We start from the raw sequence: 26,743 nt of genomic DNA on the forward strand, positions 1-26,743 counted from the left end.
AGATCAGACTTACTGGTCTTAGGTCAGACTGGTTAACCTGTGGAATACTTAACTAAGTAGCACAGTTGAATACTATGCAAACATATTGAACACATATGAATCAAACTCTCCAATAGGAATTAAATCAGAATAGTGCATCCTAAAAATCCTAAAAATTCAAGCTTCATAGTGGCAGGAATGCTGATGTCAGTACTTGTTGCACTATTTATAGTACAAAATCATATGCAGGTTTATAAGATGCCAGAAGTTGGTAGCTATAGTTTAACAGACGTGATCATAGCATCAATTCTGGAACATTTTAAAAAGAAACTCTACCAGGGAGCATCACTCTATGGAAGATTGATCAGATTTATGGTGTAAATGCTGTAAACCAGCAAAGTTTTGCTTCTTTTACATAATACAACCTGCATTTATGTTGTCATGACAGTGGATCACAGCCTGAATTACTTACGGGCATATTGAACTTTTTGAGGAAGGTGAGTTTTTTTTTTAAAAAGACCTACAAACAAAAGCTGGCTGAGAATGCAAGGTAACTACTTACTGGAAATTTTATATGTGGAGTACACTTGACCGACTAGTCCAGAGAGAACGCAATGTTGCACTTAAAAGGTGTCAAGGCCTACTTCAGACAGGGACTCTTGAAAGGGAGAGATGCAATGCAAAAAGCTGAACTCTAATCTCCTGTGGTTGCGGAGACAATGGAGATTGATTACTACATCTCAGCAGAAACCATCTCCTGTTGAGTTATGTCTCAGAATGTGGAGATGATCTGAGTTGAAAGAGAGCAGATTCTGGGTGAAAGACATGTTTGTTTTTCCCTTCCAGGGATACACAAGAAAAGGGGTTAAAAAGCCAGCTGCAAACTTGATCTGTGTGTTCTGGTTCTGGTGTGCTAGTGTGTGCTGTGAAGTTCACAGCAGAAAAACAGCAACTAGGCATCCCGGCAGCTTGCAGGTAACAGTCTCTCTCTGTTGCTGAGGCAAATCACAAGTCAGCAAAGCCACAATAAAAATAAGGGAAACAGGGCAGCTCCTTCAGTGAACCTACAGAACAAAGTGTCTCCAAACCAACTGCTCAACTGCCAAAATCAGCTCTACCGGAATCACCTAACTTAACAGCCGCACCTTTTCACCATGCACTCCCCTCGGACAAGCCAAAGACTGATTTGTATAGTTTTTTGACATTTATTTTTGGACTCAACTTCTCATTTCTTATCTGTGCCTATGTGTGTTACATTTTTATTATTTTCTCAGGCTTTTAGTAACTAATAAACTTACTGTTTCTTTGACTCAAAAAGCCTGGTTAAATTGGCTCCTTCTAAAACATAAATACATTTGGACTGGGAAAAGGTATCCATGAGGGAAGAAATCCCTTTTAAATTAATCGTGTTGTGATCGAATGAGGTGGTTGAATAAAGAAGGGGAGCCAGCTCATTCCTCCTCATCTGGGAGCATAACAAAATTGGGGTCCCATTCGGGGATTTAACAATTTGGGGGACCTCGTCTGGGGACTGGATGTAACAATATGAAGCTTTTAGTGTAGAAAAGCTCTTCAAGGAATTCTTGCAAAAATACAACGCACAGGAGTGGATACTGAGCTTTGTGGGAATAATACAAGAAATGGATAAGAGGTTTTAATAATGCCTGAAAAACAGGGAGGTGGGTAAAGAGGTGGACAGGTTAAGAGAAACCTCCATCTATCAGTTCACTCATCAGCCCTGTACTTAGCGATCAGTAATGGCACCCAACACAATGCCTAATTTTGAAAATTTTCATCCTTGTTTTCAAATCTCTCCATGATCTCACCCCTCTCTGTCTCTGTAATCTCCTGCAGCCCTATAATCGCCTGGACTCCTCTATTTCTGGCCGCTTGAGCATCTTGATTTTACTTGTTCCACCATTGATGGCATTGCCTTCAGCTGCCCAGGTCCTAAACGCTGGAATTGTCTCCCTACACCTCCATGCTTCTCTACCTCACTTTCCTTCTTTAAGACACTCCTTGAAACCTCTTTATCCAAGCTTTTGGTCATCGGACCTAACTTCTCCTTATGTAGTTTAGCACCATATATAATGCCCTGTGAAGCACCTTGGGGTGTTTTACAACATTAAGAGTGTGATATAAAATACAATGTTGTAGGAAGAGAATTGTAGGCAGTAGGGTAGAGATAGCTGAAGGCTTTGACAATAAAGGTGAAGAGGAGGTGGTAACGGTTGCAGGGTAGGCCAAAGCTAAAGTGCCGATGGGCATGGGAGGGAATGTAAGTCTGGATACGTTGGTAGGATAGGGAGAGTCAGTGTAAGAATTTGCACTGAGATAAAGGAGAATTTTTTTCTTTCAGAGGGTTGAGAGACTTTGGAACTCACTGCATCAGAAGACGGTGGAGGCAGGATAAATAGATTCTTTTAGTAACTAATAAACTTACTGTTACTTTGACTCAAAAAGCCTGGTTAAATTAGCTCCTTCTAAAACATAAATACATTTGGACTGGGAAAAAGTATCCATGAGGGAAGAAATCCCTTTTAAATTAATCATGTTGTGATCGAACGAGGTGGTTGAATAAAGAAGGGGAGCCAGCTCATTCCTCCTCATCCGGGAGCATAACAAAATTGGGGTCCTGTTCGGGGAGTTAACAATTTGGGGAATTACTAAAAGGTAAGGGAATCAAAGGTCAAAGGTAGATGGGAATGTGGAATTCGAAACACAAATAGATCAATCATGATCTTATTGAATAGCGGAGCAGGCTCCAGGGGCTGAGTGACCGACTTCTGCTCCTATTTTATATGTTTGTTTGTTCTTATGAGATCCAGAAAATAAGTGTAGATCAGTAAGGACAGGAGTAATGATATGGAGTTTTTGCAGCGTGGAGGTTGTGAACTTTGCAAAGAGACCATTGGAGGTGTTGAGGTTACAAAGATGTAAATAAGGTTTTCAGTCACAATGGAAATAAGAGAGGGGCAGAGGTGGGAAATGTTGCAGCAATGGAACTAAGTGGTCCTGGTGATGGCTAGCGGAATTTAAAGTTTAGATCAGGATTGAGGACATGTACAACTTGGTTTGGCCTGAGTGAGTAGCCTGGGAGGAGGGGGGTGTGGGGGGGGAGTCTTTGGTGGGAGCTAAAACTTAAGGTTTCAGCTTTTTCAATATTCATTGAAGGAAACATTGGCTCATCCATAACTGAACATCAGGCACTGCTGGTTGGGAGGAGGGAGCAGGTGGGGTTGAAGGAAACGGTAGAGTGGTATAACTGTGTATCATCAGCACACATATGGAAGCAGACTCCATGATGATGGATGATGTCATCAAGGGACAGCCTATCGAGGAAAAAGAAGAGTAGGAGAAGGATGGATCTGGGAGAGAAAGCCCGTTGGCATGTAAAACATGCTGCGAATACATTCTTGTCTACTGGTTGAATCATTCCAGATTTGTGCTAAGTGTTGTAGCAGGCGTGAAAAAGGCCATTTTACCTGTTGGCCGCAATGGCGGGTTTTCGCGCTGTATCATCTCCCTTCCTGGCGCATACCGCCTCATTCATAACGCATTCATGGGAAACGCTCTGGACTGTTGACAGACGGGCTTGGATTTGCCCTTCACGCCATGACTTCAGCGCTTCTTCGCTCCAGGTGCCATATTTAAAGCGCACCAGAATGCAGCCTACTTCACGTCTACAGATCAGGACTGCTCCAGGTGACAGATGGCCCTGAAAACAACGAAGACGGGAGCTCCTAAATTTTAGTGATGCTTCTCTGGGCACCTGCTGGAGGTAGTGGAAGCCTGCTGCGATTTCCTCTACCTCTGCTCTGGCCGCAGGGGACCCACCAGAGTCACCAATTCAGATTAAGGGATGGTGGCAGTAGCAGTCAGTGCCACCAGAACACAGAGGAGATCAGCCACCCAGTGCAGGAAGAGGGTGAACGCTCTCATTGGTTCCGCTAGGGTAAGTCAACCACCTCACCACTCTCAACACACACTCATAAACTCATCACACATCCACAGGGATCTCACACCTCAAGGGACAACACCACTAACATTCCCACACCCTCATATCTCCATCAGGCCCAGATCCTCTGGAGCTCAAGTCCTCATCCTGTCCATGGCTCCACACACCACAGAAACATTCCACGCAGTGGCATGTGTCCTGTTTATACTCCCTTCATCTCTTTTCATGCAGTCGAAGCTGGCTCACAACAGCAAGAAGTCCCAGACCCAGGGTGGAGTGGCCCACATTAGGCCCTTCACTCACTTTGAAGAGCTTGCCATCGCGCTGATTGGTAAGGACGTGGACCGTGCCTGCAGCGATGGTGAGTCTCATGACGGCGCACACCCATGTGAGGATCCTGCACCACATCATCCCTCTCTCAACGCAGCTTTAAGTTCTCTCTCCTGCTTTTGACTCTGCTGCCATGCACTGATTATCTCTACTTTGGTTCACAGGGAGCTCTGCCAAGCGACCAATACCCTCAGCCAACCAGTCCCTCAGCTCCATCCATGTCCTCACCTCCAATGAAGAGGACACCTCCTCCATTGAAGAGCTGGAAATAAGCAGCCTGGAAGACCTTTCGCGGTGCTTACTCACACCCTCCACCGGCGCAGAGACACATACCTCAGTGGGACCTAGATCTAGAGCAAACTTGGGCTCACCATCTGGTGGTCGCCGCATGGACACAAGTCCGCAGCAGAGGAGGCAGGTTTAACCGAACTCCCTGGCACGGGGAGGAGGCATCTGTGAGGTACAAGTCAGATGACAAGCCTCTGGATTCAGCCTTCCATCTCATCGTGGAGCGTCAGCAGAAGGCGGGGGAACATCATGCAGAGCTGTTGGAAGCCTCAACAGAGTGCAGAGCAAGGCCCTAACGCTAAGTCCCACATCTGCATGTCACACTTGTCCAGGTGTGTTCTGAGCCAGTGTGCTTTTCCTCTGGTGTAACAATAAATTAGGCATGGAGGGGCGATTCTGGTCGAGCCTTACTTTGCACCCCATTACTGGGATGCAAATAGGCTTTACCCCAGCCTTGAGTGGAATTCGTGTTCCGCCATGGAGGACACCATCAGCTGATCCCGCTATGCTGTCACGCTGGCGTGAAACTGATTTCTACCCCTCTTGCCAAATTGTGCCCACACCCACCCACCATGACACCTGCCACCAATGGGACCAGACAACTCTGCCTTATGTTACATTACTGTCCAATATATCTTTCATTCCCAATAGATTTTGTTTATAATGTGGCCTTCAGTGTCAAGAGGATTTTGAATGGCTCCCAAGCAATCAATGAATATTCTGCATGTTACTTATATTAAATCAAGACACAAAATCATTGTACAGTAAGTGCAGTAGATTTGAGAAATGCAATGAGAGAGATAACCATGCTGAGGAATCTTAAATTGGACTTATGTGCTCAATACTTTGACATCTCAAAGTCATCTATGATGTGTGAAAATATGCGGCAGACAATCTCTGCTTCTAATGAAAATCTAACCAAAACTGCCACTGAGAATTGGGTACAGTGTGCTGATGGGAATTATCTCCCAAATGGAAGCTGAAGTCAGTACATTCCTCATGAAGTTCAGGTTTTCTTTCATTTTAATTTTCTTCTTTCTGGCATTTTTGTTAGCTTTTTTTCCTTTTAGTTGTACAAATTAATATTTTTGTATTAAGGAAGTCTGGTCTCACTTATACTGTTCAGGAAGAGTGAAACTACACTAACAGGTTTCAGTGTCAACGTGTAATGTTCACTGTACTGCACATTTTGGCAAATACCTTATCAAATAGAATGGAAATGGAAGCAATGAAGGTGAACCAGGTAAAACAGACAAATGAAAATCCCAGGGAGAAGAGGAGAACTTCTTGCTCGAAGAGAAAGGACAGTGAATTTCAACGTGAAGAGAGTGAAGTTTTGTTTTGAACTCCCTTCCCCCTGGAGAGACATCTGCTGATACACACAGTGGACAAACTTTCAAATGTGATCTATGTGACAAAGCCTTTATGACTCTGCCTGTGCTCAAGAGTCATAAAAAGCCACATACTGGAGAGAAGAAGTTTAGTCCCTACAGTGGTTAGAAATTTGCCGACAACAGAACACTCTGTGTGCACATTTCAAGCTACGCAGGTTAGCGCCCCTACCAGTGTCCCTACTGTGGCAAAGCTTTCAGTAAGAATGACCAGTTAAAGATGAGACACTCACAGGAACAACCTTACCAGTGCTCAGAATGTAACAAGGTTTTTGTCAGAAAGGGGCCTAAATGAACCTATGAAGACAGTGATAATGAGAAAACATTTTCTTTTCCTCAGGGTGATATTGGTCTTCTGCCTCATCAAGTTGATCACACAGAACTACGACATCAAGTTCATAGATCTAATTGTGGATCAAAGAGACCTTTATATCTCAAAGACTATTTCTGTACTTAGAGAAAACATGTAATTTGAACTCTGAGAAATGGCTGGCTGGGACCATGTGTGTTGAAATGCTATACGTTCTGTGATGTTTCAAAGTAATGTAAATAAACTGTTGAAGATTTAGAACTTGTGTCATTTCTGCACTGCTCTGAGTTCCAACATCCAAGATACACAGCAAACCAGTGAATACATAACACTTGTGTTTCACAGTGAAAAGATCTATTTCCCTGCTTCTTCTTGTATGTCTTATGGGAGAAAGATTTCATTGGAAGGAATATTACTACACATAGGTTCAGATGGAAGACTGTCAACCTGTCTATATTGAGTCTATATTGAAAGTCCAAAGACCAAAGCGTGATATGTTCTGATACATGAACTCCTGTTTGCTGGTGATGCAGCATCTGTGGCGCTTTCAGCTGAAGATCTGCAGTCAATTCTATGTGCCTTCTCAACTGCTGCAGAGGAATTGGAGGTCACAACCAATTTACAAAAGACAGTGAAAGACTAAAGGTGGTCAGCATGAAGCAGCTACACAACTAAACAACACTTAGCTGAAAAATGCAGACAGATTCTGCTACCTGGGATGAACTGTCTCAAGTGAAATGAAGTTTGATGAGGAGAAATTAGCTTGAATGTGTAGCGCTGTTGCAAGATTTGGAAAGCTTCAGGCAAGAACCCAGAAAAACCTCTAATTCACAATTGCCACATGACTAAGAATTTATGATGCGTGTGTACTAAGTAAACAGCTGGGTGATGTTGAAACTTGGACAACATATCAGAGCAGGAACACAGACTGAATTCATTTCATTTGTGTTGCTTGAGAAATAACCTTAGGATCCATTGGCAGCATAAAGTCAACAGCATATTAGCAGTGCAGTGTCCTAACTCAAAGCATCATAGCAATGCTCAAGCAACGTCGACAGAGATGGCTAGACCATACCATTAAAGTGGATGATGGTCACCTACCAAAAGATGCACAGTCTGGAAAAGTTAATGGTGCCAATAGACTCATTAGGCAACCAAAATTATGATACAAGGAATCTTGCAAGTGAGACATCTTTTCATGCCAGATTAACTTCAACAACTGGGAACAGTCAAAACATGACCATAGCACTTGAAGCCCGTCTCCACACTGCAGCATGGAAACTGCTTTTTCAGATTGCCACAGAAAAGCACTGTTGCAGGTCAGAGCATGCAGTTGTCGCACCTGCATCAGTGAATGGCAACCGATAACGCCCCCCACTGCAACCAACAATGCCTTGCTCAAATTGGACTGTACTCCTGCATGAAGACCCAGAACAGATGAGCAGTGGATGTAAATCATTGAAAACAATGCAAAGCCAAAAAGCAAAAGTAATTTGGTATGTCAGTGAAGGAGAATGATGTCCCTCAGCACACGAATACAAAAGCAAAATAGTGCAGATGTTGGAAATCTGAAGTAAAAAGAAAAGATGCTGGAAATACTCAACAGGGCAGGCAGCATCTGTGGAGAGATACAGAGTTAACATTCAGGCTGATGACTCTTTGAAGGGTATTTCCATCATTTTCTGTTTTTATTTTAGTCCCTCCGCACACACCTGGCAATGTTTTAGTTTGCACTAAAATTTTCTGGGACATCCCATGACAAGTTTCTAAAACTTGAAATGACTACCGAACATGTACTGAATATAGTCACTATCCCTTTATCTGAGTGTAGCCAAGCATAGCTTAGTTGATGGCTGTGACTTTCAGTTATCTCCACCTATCACTGGCGCTCTATCCAGCTCTGCTTGTCCCACCCTCCCCTTAAACCAGCTTATATTTCACCGCTCTTCTATTTTTACTTAGTTCTGTTGAAGGGTCATTCGGACTTGAAACGTTAACTGTGTCACTCTCCGCAGATGCTGCCAGACCTGCTGAGTTTTTCCACGTATTTTTGTTTTTGTTTTGGATTTCCAGCATCCACAGTTTTTTGCTTTTATCTTAGTTGATGGCATTCCCACCTCTGAGTCAAAAGGTTGGGAGTTCAATTTCCATTCCAGAAACTTGACCACAAAATCTAGGCTACCACCTCAGTGCAGCACTGAGGGGACACTACACTTTCAGAGGTGCAGTCTTTCAAATGAGATGTAAAACCCAGGTCCCATCTATCCTCTCAGCTGGATGCAAAAAAAAACCTGTGGCAGTATTTTGAAGAACCACAATGATGTTCTCCTTCATGTTCCAGTCACTATCTGACTTTGGAAATCTTGCTCTGCACAAATTGGCTGCAATATTTCCTATATTACTACAGCGACTGCACTTCAAAAGTTTTTGTTAAAGAGCTTTGATACATCCTGAGCTTGTAAAAATCTCTATAGAAACACAAGTTCTCCCCTTCTGCTTTTATATTAACTAGTTTCAAGTACCTTATTTGTCCCTTTCCGAAGCAATGAAGAGGCTTGGATACTAAATTAAATTTAATATTTCTCAGCCATGACTGATAGGATGAGAACAGAGTGATACACTGATCCAGTGGACATCTGCAGCAGATTACCCGCTAGCAGTTCACAGATGTTTGATTCGTACTGTGTTTTTTTATAGGTCACTGTGTAACCCTTTCAGTGCAAGAATGTACATCTTGTATCATCGTATCAGTTTGCATTTAAAAGTAGATCACTGTTAAGCATGAATCAATTTTCTTTGGATTATAATGTTCACATCATCACATTAAGCTTCTTTACAGTGGAGGAGGAAGGCATGGGGTGAGGGGACGGAATGGAATGGGGAGGCCGGGTTGGTGGAGGGTGGGCAGGGGGCAGTGAGGTGAGGCGGCATGGCATGGGGAGTGGGGGAAACACTCTCGGTCAAAAATGGTGCCGATAAACATTTTGCTGTGTGCTGAGTGCAAATGGTTGGTGGCTCTGATGGTGGAGTAGGAAGTTGTTGACGGAGAAAGAAAAACAGGAATCAGCCCACTGCAAAGACAGGGTCTTGACAAAACTTTGTATTTATTTCCTAGAGTATAACAATAGAAAATGCCAGAAATACTCAGCAGGTCTGGCAGCATCTGTGGCGGGAGAAATATTTCAGGTCAAGGACCTTTCTTCAGAGCTGAAGGGAGAAATGTAATAGATTTTAAGCAAGTGAAAGGGGGAAACAGGAGGACCAATTGTCCGAGGTTTTACATGATCACCTATAATAGGGCTGGATGTCCTGTGTCCTGGGTCGTTTGAGGTTGGTACAGCAATTTTCCATATTTGCCATGTTCGAGCTATGCACTTCTGCTGTACACACCCTCTCCCCCACCCCCTGCTCTTGCAGTTTTGTGCCAATGCCAAAGTGTCCCTTCAATTTTTCACAGGGAATTGGTGACCCTGAGGGGGGGGATGGTAGAGGAAGAACAAAAGGGGAGGTCTGTGATAGGGTGGAGTGTGGGAGAGACTAACTGACAAAAGATTTCACAGTATAAAAGGCAAAGGGAGTGGTAATGGTTGTAATAAAGAAACAAGATTTGCCTAGAGTTGGTGTGAATGGCAGAATAATGAATAGATGCCTCTCGCCACATATGCTGCCAGACATGTTGAGTATTCCCAGCATTTTCTGTCTTTATTTCAGCTTTCCAGTGTTAGCAGTATTTTACTTTTGTTCTGATTTATAAGTCATCAGCACTCTATGTAGCTTTTACATCAGGCAGATTTGAAGGAAATAGAATCTTTATCCCTTGAATAATATTGAGCTCATCAGATGTAAACCTATGTTCAATTTAGGAGAAAACAGTTCCAAATTAGACTTTCATATTCCACAACTATATACAAGTCACATGGCCAGACTTTTGACAATATTGGTATTTATAATCCAAGGCCTATTTTTAATTCTGTTCCAGTCTTTGGTGAAAGCATAACTAGAAATTCTGTATTTAAAGCGGTTCTGCTACAATGAAGATAGTAATTTCACTGCAAATGCTTTGCGGGTCTCTGTTAGTTTACCTAATTTGCACTCTATCTCTGCCCATACACACCAACTGATTAACAATTAGCTGAGCAAAGACCTAAAGAGGACATAAGGAGTCTGCAAAGGGACATAGACAGGTTAAGTGATTGGACAAAATATTGGCAGATGTAGTATAATGTGGGAAAATGTGAACTTGTCCATTTTGGCAGGAAGAATAGAAAAACAGCTTATTATTTAAATGAAGAGAGATTGTAATACTGTGAGGTACAGAGGAATCTGGGCATCCTGATACATGAATCATTAAAAGTTAGTATGCAGGTATAGCAAGTGATTAGGAAGGCAAATGGAATGTTGTTAATTATTGCACGGGGAATGGAATATAAAAGTAGGGATGTTTTACTACAGCTGTACAGGATGCTGGTGAGACCACATCTGGACTACTGTATACAGTTTTGGTCTCCATATTTAAGAAAGGACATAAGGTGTTAGAACTAGTTCAGACACGGTTCACTTGACTGATACCTGGGGTGGGGGCGGGCAGGGACAGGTTACCTTATGAGTAAAGGTTGGATGGGCTGGGCCTGTATCCATTTGAGTTTAGAAGAAAGAAAGGTGATCTTATTGAAATGTTTAAGATCCTGAGGCGACTTGACAAGGTGATTGCTGAAAGGATGTTCCCTCTTATGGGAGAAATGAGAATTAAGAGACACAGTTTAAAAATAAGGTGTCTCCCATTTAAGATGGAGATGAGAAGAAATGTTTGTCTTTGGGACTTTCTTCCCCAGAGAGCAATGGAGGAAAGGCCATTGAATATTTTTAAGGCAGAGGTAGAAAGATCCTTGATTAATAAGGGAGTCAAAGGTTATCGGGTTAAGCAGGAATGTGGGGTTGAGGCCACAATCAGTTGAGCAGGCTCAAAGAGGCCGAACGGCCTACTTCTTCTCCTAATTCGTTGTTCATATGACCCAAGACAAGTAACCCATCCAATGCAAAACTGATGAGGTCAGGTGCAATGCTGATTCTATATCCCATCCAAAGTTACTCTCCACTGAAATCAAAGGAAGCAATATTGGGCAAGTTGTAAAACCAGCATTCTAGCTGATCCTGGGAGCTGTACTCTTGGTAAGTTAGGTTAAACTAAACAAGGAGACTGGTCTCCTTGATTGTTAAACTCCACCTAGGCAGAACTTTTCAGTCGGTGTGTGAGGGCGGGCCTGACACGCTGACACATAAAATGACATGTGAAGACTTTGGGTGTGCATCCTGACGCCACCACGTGCCATCATGATATTTCGTTCGGCAGGCACACGCTGGAGTCAACTGTGCGCCCGTCAAAATGTACATTTACATTAAGGCCTTAAGGCCATTAAGAAATTAATTGAAGCACTTGTGAACAAGCGGCCTTCGCATTTTACAGAAAACCTCATCTACGAGCGGGATGAGGTTTCCTGAAGCTTTTATTAAATAAATAAATATTCAGAAACATTAAAACCATGTCCCAACTCATGTGACAGAGGGGACATGTTTAAATACATTTTTAAATCATTTAATTCATTATTTTAATAGCCATTCAATCTCCCTGAGGCAGCTCCATGCCTCAGGGAGATTGCTGCACTGGCCCCAACTCTCCCTCCTCCACCTGCCCGAACAGGTAGCAAGCACTACCAGTCGTGTATTATGCTAGGTGGGCCTTAATTGGCCCACCCGCATAAAATGGCAGTGCAGAGCCAGTTGCAGGCAGCGATCAGTTCTGTGCTCACCCCTGGCTGCCATATCAAAAATCCTGCCCCTATTTTAAATCAACAGAAACTCAAGACAATGAGGCAGTAAAATTGTCAGTACTGCATATAGTTCCAATCACCCCACATACTCCTCTGTTTTGCTGGCCATGAGAGCTTGGCAAAGGCTCAAGCTGACATAATTCTGGATGATCTAGCAGAGAGCTGTGTAGCAGACATATTCCTGCAAGAACTTGGGCAGCTAAGCTAGCATCACTTCTGTGAGAATTAAGCAGGAAATAGTTGTTTTCCTGAGTTTCTAGACATTATTCTACATTCTGTCTTCTTAATACAATGTGAGGTTGCATTCAATGGTAACACTCTAAATGGGCTGAGTACTACCTGCAGGAACATAAAGGCTTAGCAGAGATACAAGGTGGCACTAAAGGCAAACTGTCCAAACCTGTTGTGCCCATAAGGATTGGCTGAAGAGTGCCTCAGGATAAGGTTTAACAGGGAGACAGTGACCAAGTTATACAAACCCCTTTACAGGATGAGCTTTAAACAACATTTGCAACTTGGGCAACCTATTCAGTGGTTGTGTAGATCATTACAGCCCTTATAACTTAATTTTTTTCCTTATGAACATAGGAATTAGCAGAAGTAAGCCACTTGGCCCCTTGGCCCCTTGAGCCTGGTCCGCCATTCAATAAGATCAAGGCTGATCTGATTGTAACCTCAACTTCACATTCTCACCTCCCTCCAAATCTATCTACCTCTGCCTTAAAAATATTCAAAGGCTCTGCTTACACCGCCTTTTGAGGAAGAATTCCAAAGACTCATGAACCTCTGACAGAAAAAAAATTCTCATCTCTGTCTTAAATGCGTGACCCCTTATTTTTAAACTGTGACCCCAAGTTCTAGATTCTTCCCCAAGGGAAAACATCCTTTCCATGTACATCCTGCCTAGGCCCCTCAGGACTTTATATGTTTCCATTAATTCAGCTCTTACTCTTCTACACTCTAAGCCTAGACTGTCTAACCTTTCCAAGTATTAGTCTAATAAACCTTCACTGAACTGTTTCCAATGCATTTATATACTTCCTTAAGTAAGGTGACCAATACTGTACACAGTACTCCAAATGTGGTCTCACCAATGCCCTGTACAACTGAAGCATAACCTCCCTACTTTTGTATTCAATTCCCCTCACTATAAACAATAACATTCTATTACCATTCCTAATAACTTGCTGTTCCTGCATACTAACCTTTTGTGATTCATGCACTAGGCCCCCAGATCCCTCTGCAACTCAGAGCTCTGCAATCTCTCACCAGTTAGATAATATGCTTCTTTCTTATTCTTCCTGCAAATATAGACAATCATACCTCCCACATTATACTCCATTTGCCAGACCTTTGCCCACTTACTTAACCTATCCATATCCTTTTGTAGCCCCCTTGTGCCCTCTTCACAACTTACTTTCTTACCTATCTTAATGTCATCATCAAATTTAGCAACCATACCTTCACTAAGTCATTTATATAAATTGTAAAAAGTTGAGGCCCCTGAGCTGATCCCTGTGGCAAATCACTCGTTACATCTTGCCAACAGAAAATGACCGACTCTCTGCTTCCTGTTATCAATCAATCTTCAATACGACACATGCCGATATGTTACCCCCTACACCACGAGCTTTTATTTTCTGCAATAACCTTTGATGTGGCACCTTATCAAATGCCTTCTGGAAATCTAAATACAGTGCATCTATTGGATCCCCTTTATCCACAGCACATGTTACTTCTTCAAAAGAACTCCAATAAATTGGTTAAACATGATTTCCCTTTCACAAAACCATGTTGACTCTGCCTGGTTACTTGAATTTAATGACATGCCCTGCTCTAACGTCTTTAATAATAGCTTCTAATATTTTCCCTATGATATATGTTATGCTAACTGGCCTATAGTTTCTTGCTTTCTATCTCCCTCCCTTTTTGAATAAAGAAGTTCCATTCACTGTTTTCTAATCTAATAGGACCTTCCCCGAATCTAGGGAATTACGGAAAATTAAAACAAACGCATTACTTTACTGATGCCACTTTGGACAGTTGCCAAGTGAAGGTCAAGCACTTTTCTATATGTGGCGGAAAAAATAACCTAAGTCCAAGTGTTCTATTAATTTAGTTCTACTTTGTTAGAATAGTGTTGCCTCCACATAGTATTGCATTGCCTTTTTTTAAACTCGCAGACTGGTACCCATCAGCATCGACTGGTTGAGTCAAATGGGTTGTTTCTAAGTTGCATCTATTTATTTCTCTGTCAGAGAACAAAGGAAAAAGAGGAAAAAACATGGGATGGAATTTTATGGCCCCATTTTCAGCCAGGACGGGGCTGTAAAATGCAATGAGCCATTCAAAAATCCATTGATATTGGCGAGACTGTAAAATCCAACTGATGTAAAATTCCGCCCATGGAACCTCAGCTTGGCCACCATTGCACAGTCAGGCATAAATAACCTATGACCATATCCAAAGTACACTGACCTATAGTAGAAGCCGCCTGATTAGAGCTCAGCAAAGTGCCTTGGGATGTTTTTCTACTTTAAAGACGCTTTATAAAAATAAATTACTTGGTTGCTATTGTTAAAAGCTATGTAATTTAACAGCATAAGAACTTAATAGTACTCAGGATTACAGATGGTGAGAGGGAAATTCAACGGGCGGAATAGCCCCAGATTTGCACTAAGTGCAGTAGCGGGCGGGAAAAAGGACCTTTTACCCGCTGGCTGCAATGGCGGTTTTTCACACCGTATTGTCCCAAACCCGCCTCATTAATCATGCTTTCCCAGGAAATGAGCCAGGTTGCTGGCAGGATGGCCTCTCATTTTCCTGCCCCGTGTCACATCAGGCCTTCACTGAACCAGGTGCCATAATTAAAGGCCTCCCTTGCACAGAGCTAGCACTTTTCAAGGGATAGGAACCTGCTGCAAACTGATGGCTGCCAAGGGGAGGAAACATGCTACCCCCAGATTTAGCAACACCTTCCTTGAGTGACTACTGGATACAGTGGAGGCCCACCATGATGTGCTCTACCCCCACACTGGGTGAAAGCCAACAAGCATGGTCACCAATCCTGCATGAGAGGCGGTGGCAGCGGTGGTTAGCACCAATGTCCTGCAAAACAGGACAGCCACCCAGTACCAAGAGAGGGTGAGAGGTTCATCCATTTCACCAGGGTAACTCACTCTTCTCATCATTCTTAACTCACAAACTTACAAACCCATCACACATCCACAGGGATCTCACACCTCAAGGGACAACACCATTAACTCTCACATACAGCCTCACATCTCCATCAGGCTCATATCCTCTGGAGCTCACGTCCTGATCCTATCCATGGCTCCGCTCATCACACAAATACTTCACACTGTGCCATGTGTCTTGCTCACACTCTCTCCATCTGTTTTCATGCAGGGGAACCTGGCTCACAACAGCAAGGAGAGGTCCCAAACCAGGGGGGTGGGCTGTAGAGTGGCCCACATTAGACTCACTTTGAGGAGCATGCCATCGCACTAAATGGCAAGAGCATGGACTGTGCCTGCGACGATCGTGAGGTCGATGGCGAACACCCATGTGAGGATCCTGCACCACATCATCCCTCCCTCAAAGCAACTGTGAGTAATCTTTGTCCTGCTTTTGACTCTGCTGCCATGCACTAATCATCTCTACTTTGGTTCACTTGGAGCTCTGCCAAGCGACCAACTCCCTCAGATAGCCAGTCCCTCAGCTCCATTCAGGCCCTCGATTCCAGCTAAAAGGATACTTCCTCCATCAAAGACTGGAGATAAGCAACTTGGAAGACCTGTCACAGCGCTTACCCTACCCTGCACCAGCGCAGAGACACACACCTTGGTGGAGCCTAGATCTAGAGCAGGCTCGGGTCACAATCTGATTGCCACCGCATGGGCACATATCCGCAGTAGGAAGAGGCAGGTTCAGCCGAGCTTCCAGGCATTTAGACAGCTGCTGGGGAAGAGGCATCTGTGAGGTCTGAGTCAGATGATAAGCCTCAGGAGTCAGCGTTCCAACTCATCGTGGACAGTCAGCAGAAAGCAGGGGAACATCACACAGAGCTGTTGGATGCCTCAACAGAGTGGCACGCTGAGCGTCCACCTGATCTGTAATGAAGTGCTGCCCGCATGTGTGTGTATGGAGGTCTCCATGGGAAGAATGGTGGACGCCACGGAGACTCTGGTCCAGCAGAACGCAGAGATACACAAACCTGTACTCCATTGCGGTAGCCATGGGTGAATTTCTGCAATGGCAACACGAGGGGGAAACAGGGCACCTCGACTTCCCTCCAGGTGCTCCTTCCTCTCAAGGAGTCAGGCCGCCCTTGGCACCCAAAGGGAAGAGGAACAACAGCTGGGTGCCCCTGGGTTACCCACTCAGGAGCCTTAGAGGCTGTCCTCTCCCTCCGAGTCCCCTTTGCCTGTGACCCCCTCAACCTCATCCTCTGTCACCACAGAGGAAGTAGCTGACCCACAGGAGGACAGCCAAAGCAAGCCAGGGCCTCCAGGACTCGGCTCTCCAGATGACCCATGCCAAAGTCATCAGGGGCAACAAGGCCAAACACTACACAGGCTGTCTCCAACCCTCCAACCCTGCTGTGGATGTCAAGGCAGCACCTAGAAAATTTGGTAGGCCTAGAAAAGTTAAGAAATTCTGATCATAAGTAATTGCAATTCTCACAAAAGTAAACACATTTTGTCACTTTATAATCTGAAAATATATTCGCTTTCACTGAATAATGTGTAATGGTGTCTTTTAGCTTCATTTACTGCTTTCATGAGGTCTCCCCCTCAATCCACGCCCCCCCCCCACCCCACACCCCCACCACCACCCCCCCCCCCCCCCCCCTCCCTCCCCTTCCCCCCCCACCTTTAGCAGTTCAGCCGCATGCAGCCAGCCCACGAGTGATTCTGGAGGGAGAAGTGTGTGTGTGGCAGAGCCTGTAAGAGCCACATGCAAGCACTCTCCCATGCACGCAGAGCCTTCCTGCATCACACTCGTCTCATTGCCCCAGGCATTTTCAAAGCTGCCTGATGGGTTTCTCTTTCTTTTGTCCATCTAAGCTGAACTGCATCTCCGCCCTCCCACTGATCGTACTCCCATGCAGCACCTGTTCCTGTCCAACATGACGCTGTTTTCAACTTCCCCATCCTTTCCTCTCTCCGAGTCACCCATATCCTTTTCCCCATAGATCAAAACAAAAAACTGCGGATGCTGGAAATCCAAAACAGAGGCCCGAGCAATCCCCATTCACCACTACTCTCCTCCGTTTGGCTGAACATGTTCTCACACTGAATAATTTCTCTTTTAACTCCTCTCACTTCCTCCAAATAAAAGGTGTGGCTATGAGTACCCTCCTGGGCCCCAGCCATGCCTGTCTCTTTATGGGGTATGTGGAACATTCCTTGTTCCAGTCCTACTCCGGCCCCCTCCCACAACTCTTTCTCCTGTACATCGATGATTACTTCGGTGCTGCTTCATGCTCTCGTCGGGACTTGGAAAAATTTATTAATTTTGCTTCCAATCTCCACCCCTCCATCATTTTCACATGGTCCATCTCTGACACTTCCCTTCCCTTCCTTGATCTCTCTGTCTCAATTTCTGGTGATAGACTGTCCACCAATATCCATTACAAGCCTACCGACCCCCACAGCTACCTCGACTACAGCTCCTCACACCCCGCTTCCTGTAAGGACTCCATCCCATTCTCTCAGTTCCTTCGCCTCCATCGCATCTGTTCTGATGATGCTACCTTCAAAAACAGTTCCTCTGACATGTCCTCCTTCTTCCTTAACCGAGGTTTTCCACCCACGGTCATTGACAGGGCCCTCAACCGTGTCCGGCCCATCTCTCGCGCATCCACCCTCACGCCTTCTCCTCCCTCCCAGAAACATGATAGGGTCCCCCTTGTCCTCACTTATCACCCCACCAGCCTCCACATTCAAAGGATCATCCTCCACCATTTCCGCCAACTCCAGCATGATGCCACCATCAAACACATCTTCCCTTCACCCCCCCCCCCCAGCGGCATTCCGTAGGGATCATTCCCTCCGGGACATCCTGGTCCACTCCTCCATCACCCCCTACTCCTCAACCCCCACCTATGGCACCTCCCCATGCCCACGCAAAAGATGCAACACCTGCCCCTTCACTTCCTCTCTCCTCACTGTCCAAGGGCCCAAACACTCCTTTCAAGTGAAGCAGCATTTCACTTGCATTTCCCCTAACTTAGTCTACTGCATTCGTTGCTCCCAATGCGGTCTCCTCTACATTGGAGAGACCAAATGTAAACTGGGTGACCGCTTTGCAGAACACCTGCGGTCTGTCCGCAAGAAAGACCCAAACCTCCCTGTCGCTTGCCATTCTAGACTGAATATTGAATTCAACAACTTTAGATCTTGAACTCCCTCCTCCAACCCCACCCCCTTTCCGTTTCTTCCCCCTTCCTTTTGTTTTTTCCAATAATTTATATAGATTTTTCTTTTCCCACCTATTTCCATTATTTTTAAATCTATATCTTTTAGACCCTGCTAGACTTCCCACCGCACCCCCATTGGAGCTGTACCTTGAGTGTCCTGCCATCCATTCTTAATTAGCACATTCATTTAGATAATATTACCACATTCAACACCTCTTTGTTCTTCTGTCTGTGACATCTTTTGATTATCTACTCCTATCACTGCTTGCTTGTCCCTACAACCACACTGCCCCTCCCCCAACTTCTCTCACCCCCCACCCCCCCAACCTTAAACCAGCTTATATTTCACCCCTCTCCTAATATTCACACAGTTCTGCTGAAGGTTCATGAGGACTCGAAACGTCAACTCTTTTCTTCTCCGCCGATGTTGCCAGACCTGCTGAGTTTTTCCAGGTAATTCTATTTCGTTTTTCCTTTTCCCCATCACTGTTGGTCCCCCGGCATCACCTTCTACCTCCCCATCATCAGCCAACAGCCAGACCCTTTTCTTTCTCTCCAGATGAATATCTTCCCACGGGTCCCATCCACATTGATCTCCCCGACCTATTCCTTCCCATCCCCAGACCCCATGTCTGCCTCTGAGTCCCTACTAACCACCCTCAACGTCCCTTCTACCAATACTGTTGCACCCTCACCTTCCCACCTTACCAGCTCACTCTGCTCTCATTCTCACCATTCCCTCCTACCATGTCCGCCCTCATTTTGCTCTCCAGGAGGCAGTCATCGACCCCATAGACTCCTTCCTTGCATGTTCACCTGCACATGCCCCCCCTTACTCCTTCCTCCACTCTTACTCCTTCCTACGTCTGGTCTCCTCCCCCCCTCTAAACTCCTTCCTCATGTCCCTTAGAATCCACCCAGCATGTGATATACAGTCCTCCGGGATCCAGTTACTGTCAGGCTCAAGCATCTTCTTCTCCTCAGATGTCCATGATGTGAGCATGAGTCCCAATTTCTGCATGTCACACTTGTCAAGACGTGTTCTGCACTGGCTTGTTTTCCAGCCAATGTGAACATTAAATTTGACATGGAGGGATGATTCCACAAGCAGGGCTTATAATGACATGCAGATGTGTGAAAATGAAGTTCCCAACATGCAGCAGGAAACGCAGCCCGCCATTGACGGGTGAAGCGACAATTGCAAATTGCTTTCACAACGGCATGGAACCAATTTTTGGCCTTCCCCCTATACTGTCTGTTCATGCCCGCCATGATGCCAATGGCACGGAAAATTCCACCCAACATCTTCAACCTGTTTATTGAACATAAAATCAACATTGGAGGGGTCCATTTCTGGGTTGTGATCTCCTCTATCCCATCTTCTCTGGAGGTGTGCCAGCTACCAAATTCAGAAGTCGATGACTTCTAGGAGTTCAGGGTGTCTGCCTGGAACACGCTTTCGGAGCCTCATAGGTGTAACTTGGAGTCCTAATGCTGATTGTAGGACATGGATTGAAATTGGTCTGCAAATTGACTGTGCTTGTGCCGCACATGCTCAGCCAATCGCTCTGGGTCTTGAGCAAGCTATCCTGTGGAACTTTAAAAGGATCACTGGAGTCAGTCACAACATAGCCAGAAAACCTACTAGTAGTTAAATCAGTGGCGCAAAGAGTCACTGCCTCCACAAAATACATCGTGGGTCAGTGGCAGCCCAGGATTGTCCCATTCTGTGTCATCTTTCCCCACCCAACCCCTTCATGCAAGATTGGACCGGAATACAAGCTGGTTTGGCACCAGCCAATTATAATTCTTGATGCAATTGGTGTCCATAGCTCATCTATATAATTGTATGAGGCCCATGCCTAATTGAATTCGGGCCTCTCTCTACTATCTTCAGGGGCATTTTTGGATCGAGCCACCTGTTTGGAACAGGAGACTGCGCAAGTTGAGTTTCTTCTCCATGGAGCTCCCTATCTTGGGTGGTTTTGCAGAGATTTAAAAGGAGCCTCATCATTCTGTTAATTGATCTGCATGTCATTTTCTATTGTAAGTAGAAGTACAGATTGATATGATAAAACCACAAAAAACACTATTGGGTTCTGCTCTCATCTGCTAAAACTTCATTGTTCCAGGATCATTCTCTACCACAAACTGTCTTCTTAAACCTCTTGCCCTTCTCCCCTCCACCCTCACTTCCAACGAGTGCGAGGAGTTCATGGACATCTTTGTCACTAAGATCGAGTCCAATCGATTAGCTGATCCTGCTGCATCCCTTCCTTCCATGAGCCCATCTGGTCAAACTTCCTCTAATGGTCACTTTGCCTTTAGCTATGAACTTGCATCTTTCTCTCTTATCTCCTCCCCTGGCCCTCCCTGAGCACATCTTGTCATGAGACCTCTAATGTTCCCTCACTCCCATTCCCATTAAACTGCTGATCACCCAACTTTTCCATCTGGTTCCCATGTTAGTCAATGTTGTAAATAGTTCTCTCTCTTCATTTATCCCACTCTCTTTTAAATCAGCCATCATCCCTCTCCTCAAAAAACCAACCCTTGATCCCAACTTCTTTACAAATTACCATCCCATCTCAAAACTCCCTTTCTTTTCCAAAGATCAACAAAGTGTTGTTGCCTCCCATATCTATTCATATCTAGCTCAGAATTCCATGTTTGAGTCCTTCCAATCAGGCTTCAACTCCTGCCAGTGCCGAAACTGTCCCTATCAAAGTCACAGGTGACATCATATGTGCCTGTGACAAAGGTAAACTTTTCCCCCCTTGTTCTTAAAGACCTGGCCGAGGCCTTTAATATAGTTGACCATACCATCCTCACCCAGCAACTGTCTACTGTTGTCCAGCTGGGTGGCACTTCTTTCACTTCGTCTTATCTATCTAATCAGAGCCAGAGAATCACTTGCAATGGTATCTTTTCTTGCTCCAGCACAGTTACCTCTGTTTCCTCTATGGATCTAATCTTGGCCCCTTTTTATTTCTCATCTACATATTGCCTGGCAACATCATCAAAAAGCATAACGTTACTTTTCACACATTCACTGATGACATTCAACTCTACCTCACGACCACCTCTCTCGGTCCCTTCACTATCTTCAAATTACTGGAATGTTTATCAATATAATACTAGATGAGCAGAAATTTCCTCCAATCAAATATTGAGAAGACTGAAGCCATTGTTTTCAGCGTAACTACTGACTCCTTCCCTCTCCTTGGCTGATTGAGATTAAACCAGTCTGTTCACAGACTTGATCATATTTAACCTTGAGATGAGCTTCTAACCTCCTAGTTGCACCATCACTAAGACTGCCTGTTCCCACCTCTGCAACATTTCCTGATTTCGGCCGTTCTTCAGCTCATCTTCTGCTGAAACATTTATTTATGTCTTTGTTACCTCCATACTTGCCCAATGCACTCCTGGGTTGGTCTCCCACATTCTACCCTTTGTAAACTCGAGGTCTGCCGCCTGTCTCTTAGCTTACATCAAGTCCTATTCACCCAATGTGTTCACTGACACCTGGCTCCCGGGAAAGCAATGTCTTGATTTTAAAATTCTCACCCTTGTTTTCAAATCCCTTCAAAGCCTTCCCCTCCCTACCTTCTCCAACCCCACAATCCTTCATGGTCTCTGCGCTCTTCTAATTCTGGCTCTTGAGCATCTCAATTTTAATTGCTCCATCATTGATGGTTGTGCCTTCAATTGTCCAGGCCCCAAGCTCTGGAATACCCTCCCTACACCTCTCTACCTTGCTTTCCTTCTTTAAGACACTCCTTAAAGCCTACTTCTTTGACCAAGCTTTAGGTCATCTGACCTAATATCCTCTTATGAGGCTCAATGTCATACGTTGTTTTATAATTCTCCTGTGATGCACCTTGGGGTGTTTCATTATGTTAAATATGCTATATACATAAAGTTGTTGTTGACGGATAATTTAATATGATGCTATTAAGTGACCAATTATTACCCGGTTAAATAATGTTCAAGGCATTCTGGAAAAATCCACAGAACTTAAGCTGTTGCAGACAAATATTTTTTATTGAGCAAACATTCCCTAAATAAGTTAGTTCTGACAGAAGAGTGCTCTTGGCTTTGACAGGAATTGGAGGCACAAGAAAAACTCCCCCAAACCATGCCAGTACCATCTCTAAATTATCATGTTGTTTGTACCATATAAAAGGTTATGGAACAAGTTCATCCAGAAGTAGACAAATGTCTGCTCAAATTAATATCTATGTTAACCAGTTGAAAATTTGCATGAACGGTTGCATGGGGCTTTGCATTTCTGATTTACATAAAAAATGTAGGAAGGAAAGGCAGATAACACATCCAGTGCTATGCAGCCTCACAAGTCTTGGCAACAGAGACAGAATTGAATGATCCCTTTGGAGATCAGAGGGATAAGAAGAAAAACAAAACACAATTTCTGGTAACAAAATAAAAACAGTAAATGAGGGGGAGGAAGAAAACAGTAACTGAAAAGAAGGTTAAGATTTCAAACAAAGATTCTTTGCCAAATTCTGATAAAGAGTTTAGACCCTTGAATCATCTTCTCCATTTGATGCTGAGGACCTATTGTGTATTTCTGGTACTTGCTACTTTTTGAATTTGAACAGGATGAATTCTGAAATGATTTGTTATTCACACACTTGTGTTGATTTTGTGTGCTGCACCCACTTCCTCCTCATTGCGTTATGTCACTTACATGAATGTAACCAAATCAAATATAGGACTTCTGAACATTAGCGCTGAGTAAGCAAGCCTCTCAGAAAATTGAGAGGTATTAAGATATCAAAACACGGTAGACCCAACTGCTAGCTCATCCGATGGCTCAATGAGGAAAGCACATTTATCTGTACTTAGCCGCCCAGATCAGGAAGATTCTAGATTCATTTCACAATCTGTACTGTATTACGTGATCTCGGTTGTAGTGGCAGTTGAAGTGCTACCATGAGCCTTGATGCCCTTGGCTACAGAGGAGAAAGATCAGCCAGGGTGCCTGCTCCTGATCTCTATCCAATGACTTTTGATGGTAAGTTACCAGTCAATGCACACTTATTAAAACAACTTTTCAATATTCACCATTTAAACGTGCATATGAAGAATGGCCGGTTTTGAGAGGTAGCAGAACACTGAGCAGTGTCAGCAATAAAATTGAAAGAATATTAAACCTTACTGTGGATGACACCCTTGGGTAGGAGTGCCTGACTATATAGTGACGGATCATGTTCTGTCTGGATATGTGGACGTGGACCATTTTCTGAGGCTGCCATTTCAGCTGAAGTGGGATAATTTAAAGGATGGATAATGAAAGGACAACAGCACAATTAATGTTTTGGTATTTCCAACACTGGCGATGGTGAAAATTTGTCCAAACTTAACTAACATCATTAAATGAAGAAAAAAAATTACTATGGAGAATTATGCATGGGGGTTAAAAGTCCGTGGCCCTTTCAGCACACTCCTGCAAGCTTTGGTAATGTCAGTGGAAGAGATTTACATTGGGATGTGTCACCCTGTTGTGAGGTAGCTCAAGGAGTAAGCTGAATATTGGCTAGTACATGTCGTTCTTTTGTGAAAATTAAAGAAAAGAAGCCTTTGGCAACCCCTAAAAGACATGGGAGCTGGTTAGCTTTGATGGTTACAGCATGGTGTAGAATAATACCGAAAGATTCAATTTCCAAACCAGCAGAGGTAGTTTTTGGGGCCTATCTCCTTGCCTTGTCCCAGAGGAAACTCTTGAACAATGAGGATGCTATACAGATAGGAAAAATGCTATGATGGAAATTGATATTTTGTCCAGAAATTTCAAAATTATTTGTGTGATCTATTGACTAAAGTAGAATTAATTATGCATGCATCCTTCTGACAGTGGCGTACCTGCATTATGCTATACCTATGAAAATTTATGTGTTTCTGGGAAAGAAATTAAAAAACAAGTCTTCTCTAATCCAAAACAATGCTGTCTGTTGGTGCTTTGTCTGTTGCACCATATGTTATCCTAGGGGAATAACATGCTCTTGTAGTGTTAGTCCTACGTTATTTGTCAGTGCTGCATTATACATGGTTTTCACTACACTGCATCACAGATATAATTGGCCCAGTATTACACTCTACAGCACTAGGAAAACGCTTAGCTCATATTGTTATGGAAAGGAAAAAGTGGTGGAGACCTATTCAACTGGGCTTTTGCTCCCTAAAGGTGCCCTGGTATTTCTGGGCTTAGGCATTTGCTTTCAACAAGATACTGGATACTGCAAAGGCTATGGACCCTGGCAACATTCCAGCAATAGTACAGGAGACTTGTGCTCCAGAAATTGCTGCGCCATTAGTCAAGCAGTTCCAGTACAGGTCCAACACTGGCATCTACGCATCAATATGGAAAATTGCCCAGGTGTGTCCCAGTCCACAAAAACAAGGACAAATCCAACCCGCCCAATTACCACTGTACCAGTCTACACTCAATCGTCAGAAAAGTAATGGAAGGGGTCATCGACAGTGCAATCAAGTGGCACTTACTCAGCAATAACCTGCTCACTGACGCTCAATTTTGGTTCCACCAGGGTCACTTAGCTCTTGACCCTCATTATAGCCTTGGTACAAACATGGACAAAACAGATGAACTCAAGAAGTATGGTGAGAGTGAATGCTGTTGACATTAAGGCAGCATTTGATCAAGTGTGGCATCAAGGAGCCTGAACAAACTGGAGTCAACAGAAATCAGGGGAAAACTCCAGTGGTTGGAGTCATACCTAGCACAAAGGAAGATGGTTGTGGTTGAAGGGCATCAATCATCTCAGTTCCATAACATCACTGCAAGAGTTCCTCAGGACAGTGTCCTAGGCCCAACCATCTCCAGCTGCTTCATCAATGGCCTTCCCATCATAAGGTCAGAAGTGGGGATGTTCCCTGATGATTGCACAATGTTAAGCACCACTTGCAGCTCCTCAGATACTGAAACCATCCATGTTCATGTTCAGCATGACCTGGACAATATTCAGGTTTCAGCTGATAAGTGGCAAGCAACATTTGTGCCACACAAGTGCCAGGCAATGCCTATCCCTAACAAGAGAGAATCTAACCATCTCTTCCTGACAGTCAATGACATCACCGTCGCTGAATCCCACACTAACATCATCCTGAAGGCTACATTGACCAGAAGTTGAATTAGATCAGCTATATAAATACTGTGGCTACAAGGGCAGGGCAGAGGCTGGGAAGGCTGGGAATTCTGTGGCGAGGAACTCATGTCCTGATTTCCCAAGCTGCCCATCATCTACAAGGCAGAGGTCAGGAGAGTGATGAAATACCCTCCACGTGTCTTATGAGTGCAGCTCTAACAATACTCAAGCAGTATGTGCCATCCACATGATGCATTGCAAGAAGTCACCAAGTCTCCTTCTACAGCACCCTCCAAACCCATGACCTCTACCATCTAGAAGGACAAGGGCAGCAGATACATGGGAACACCACCACCTATAAGTGCCCCTCCAAGCCACTCATCAACCTGTCTTGGAAATATATCACTGTTCCTTCACTGTCACTGGATCAAAATCCTTGAACTCCCCTATGAGCACTGAGGGGGTACATGCACAACACAGACTGCAATGGTTCAGAAAGGCAGCTCACCACCGCCTTCCCAAAAATGGGATGGGCAATAAATGCTGGCCTAGCTAGTGATGCCTATGTCCCTGAATGAATAAAAAAAAGTGAACAGATCATGAAAAGAGATAAAGCTAGAGGTGACGTTCTTGACTCTGTTCTCGGTTTCTTCAACTTCAATCGAAAGGCATCCATTTAGAGAGAGACAGAAAGAAGCTGGCATTAAGCTCTTTACCCACACCTCACTAGATGTAAAGGAGGTAGGCAGCAAGACAAGGAGTCTTGAGCAGGTAAGTGGAATTTTCCTTCACTGCCTGCCTTCTGGCTCGAACGCTATCTGGCAGCTGCTCTTCAAGGACCCCCCTCCCCCATTAAATCCATTATAAAAACAGCTCTAGTGAGCTTAGGCCTGCAGTGAGATTAATAAGAAAGGAAACCTTCCTATTAGTGAACCGTTTTTAAAAATAATTGTAATGAACATCCGTTTTTGTTTTTTTTTCCTGCTTTGACGATTGTTATTCAGTTCATAGGCTTTGGTGACATGACCAGGGGAGTTAGCGGGGAAGAGTTTTAAAAATATTTACTTTGTCTTTTCACACCAATTCTTCTTGTGTCCCTTCCATT

This window comes from Carcharodon carcharias, chromosome 7 (assembly GCF_017639515.1).
Source record: "Carcharodon carcharias isolate sCarCar2 chromosome 7, sCarCar2.pri, whole genome shotgun sequence".
Lineage (NCBI taxonomy): Eukaryota > Metazoa > Chordata > Chondrichthyes > Lamniformes > Lamnidae > Carcharodon > Carcharodon carcharias.